General features: G+C 38.1%; 1 pseudogene; it reads right to left on the bottom strand.

The window, feature by feature from the left end:
* Positions 1-268: 268 nt before the first annotated feature.
* LOC144323078 (SWI/SNF-related matrix-associated actin-dependent regulator of chromatin subfamily E member 1 pseudogene) lies at positions 269-1,479 on the bottom strand (annotated as a pseudogene).
* Positions 1,480-2,817: the final 1,338 nt, after the last annotated feature.

Raw genomic sequence — 2,817 nt, 5'->3', positions numbered from 1 at the left:
ATTCTCATTTTATAAATCAGGGAAGCAGAACTGATATGAATTTTCAAGGTAGGCAACAATTCGATAACTGAGCAGAGGTTGTGAATGTTGCTATACTTTAAGATTATAGGGAGGAGTTCCTTCACTAAAAAGTTGGAAATTATGATCATTTAAATTATCTATTTATCTATCTATCTATCTATCTTCTATCATCTATTTATTTTTTAAACTCAAAAGAATTTTTTTTCCATTTAAAAAAGTATTTAGAACACATAAAACAAGGAAACTTTCATTTTTTCTTCTCATCATCTGGTGTGGGGCTTGTTGGTGGCTCCTCTGCTGCTGCACTGTTGCTCAGAGCCATCGTTACTATCACTGTCCCTTCCTCGGCCCTACTGTCCACCCCTGCCACCTGCTCTCCTCGGCCTCGGGAGTAGACATGCCTTCTTCACCGTGTACACCATTCTGTTGGCTTTCCATTGCTTCTTCAAGGTGTGTCGCCTCTGTCTCCATAGGGATGCTCTTGTCGTCTTTCTGCTCCCTAGCAGCTGGCTCTTCCTCAGGAACCATGCTGCTCTGACTTCAGCTTGCCCTGCAGCTTCTTGCTCCCTCTCCTCTTGCCTTTTGCGAGCCTGTTCTGAAGCCTGTGCCACTTCAGCGGCACTCTTTTCCATAACCACCTCCCCTTTCAAACCGCACAGCCTCTTCAGTTGTTGTTAAAGGAATCTGTGCTTTCTAGGAACTTCCTCATCTTCTCCTGGGGTCGCTCCTCTATCTGGAGAAGTTCAGCTTCTAATCTTCGCTTGATGAACCATTAAGGACCGGATCTGCCGTTTGAGGGCCTGCATTATAGCTGTTGAGACAACACCACCCTCTCACTGAGCATTTCATTGATGAGACGGTGGCTTCTCTGGAAGCAGGCGGTGGCTGTATGCTTCACTGAAGAGCCATCACCATGATCATCTGGATCTTCAGCAGGCCGAGTGCTCATGTAAGGTTCTCCTTTCTCCATGCAAGACTGTCTCTGTCGACTTTCTTCCTCTAAAGCAGCTTCTGCACAACTTTTTGCATTTATGGAAGCAAGGTATGTGGGGGGAATTAGGATAGGACTTCATAGATTCATTGTACTCTATCTTTTTTGCTTGGTATTTGTTTAAATATTCTTATTTTTCTTCATCAGTGAGATCTCGCCACAGCCATCAATAATCTTGCCAATCTCCCACAGCCTTAGGTCAGGGTTGGAAGCTTTTGCTTGGTCCCAGACCTTTCTACTGCACCTCATGTAGGCATCAGCAGCCTATCTGGTGGCTTTGGGGGGTTTTGGAATGTAATACCAGAGGATGCCATGACCTGGCTGTTAGTGCCCGGGTTCCCTTCCAGCTTGCAGCCGTGGTAGGCCAGATGACTGTATGGATTGTATCCTACAAACCCTGATGTGCTGGGCATTTGTGTTGCAGGAGCTGGGGTGGAAGGTGGGGCATAAGATGGTCTTTTTGACATTTTAGAAGATTAAGTTCTCAGTTTCTTAAGAATGAATCTGAGACACCGCGGGCAGAAAAAGCGCCTGCATCTCTGGCCTCGTTTCTCTATTTAAATTATTTAAATTTTAAAATCGAAACATATGACTACAACCAGAGATCGGGACAGTCATCATATAAAAGTAAATGACTTGTGGGTCAGCAAGCCCTAACAATGACTTGATTAGATATGACTATATTTTGTTTTGTTTTGTTTTTTTCTGGAAAACATAAACATAATAAATAATTGAGTAATCCCTGGTTATTTTCTTAGTATCACAGAGGACTAAATGGTTTAAATCATAGGTAATATATAATTATATTTATATATATGACTTAATTAGTACCTAATTATTGTCACTTAAAAGATTATGATTTAAATTTTAATTTAAGTCCTCCAAAAATGTCTTAAGGTTATGGATACCTAAAGGTAAACTATAGTTCATCCAGCATTTAGGTTGAATCCATGTCTTCCATAAGACTTTTCATTTGATGTGACCTAACTTAAATTATCTAGTTTGTATACAATCATTATGATCATTCATTCATGTAATGAGGAATTATTGACTCTGAATGACAACAAACAAGATCCATACCTTCTGATCAAAATGAAAACAACACAATTACATTCAAGAAATCCACATTATTGCCAAATATAAATATATGTAAACATATTAATATAGCACATTATAATATATGTTCTTAGGGATACTGGTCATTGTTTTCAAAGAGTAGAGAAAATGAATAAGTATAAGAATTCAGGAACTACTTCCAGAAGATAAGATCCTTGTCTTTGACTTTAAAAGAGTATACCAGGCAGCTAAACTGGCAGAAAGACACGGTGAGCAGAGAACACACGTTAAAAATATATATATATATATATATTTAGTGTTTTTAGGAAAATAAAAATAATTCAGTGTTACTTGTGCATAAGTTGCAAGTAGAATAGAGAGGCTAGAGGAAGGAATAGGCAGGTGTTAAGAGCTGTGAAAATAAATGCATTTGCTAATATAAAGAGTTTAAATAATTTATTATGAGATGGGAAGCTTTCTAAGGATTTTTTTCTAACTTTTTAATTTTAATTTTTAATTAGAATATTGACATTATCAGACTTGAATTTTATGAAAAAATGTTTATAAATAAAGTCATTTATTTATAAATGGGACTTCCAGGGAAGTCCCTCCCTGAAGGAGGTTTAATCCCCCTGACATCTAGGATTCAAAGATAATCTAAGTAATGCTATAAGGTGCTGTTTCCCAATTTAAGATATTATAACATGGTATGTAGAGACTCTGAACTAAGGATGGCAGAAGTATTAAGG

This window comes from Canis aureus, chromosome 11, assembly GCF_053574225.1.
Source record: "Canis aureus isolate CA01 chromosome 11, VMU_Caureus_v.1.0, whole genome shotgun sequence".
NCBI classification, from domain to species: domain Eukaryota; kingdom Metazoa; phylum Chordata; class Mammalia; order Carnivora; family Canidae; genus Canis; species Canis aureus.
This window is presented reverse-complemented; position numbering and strand designations above follow the sequence as displayed.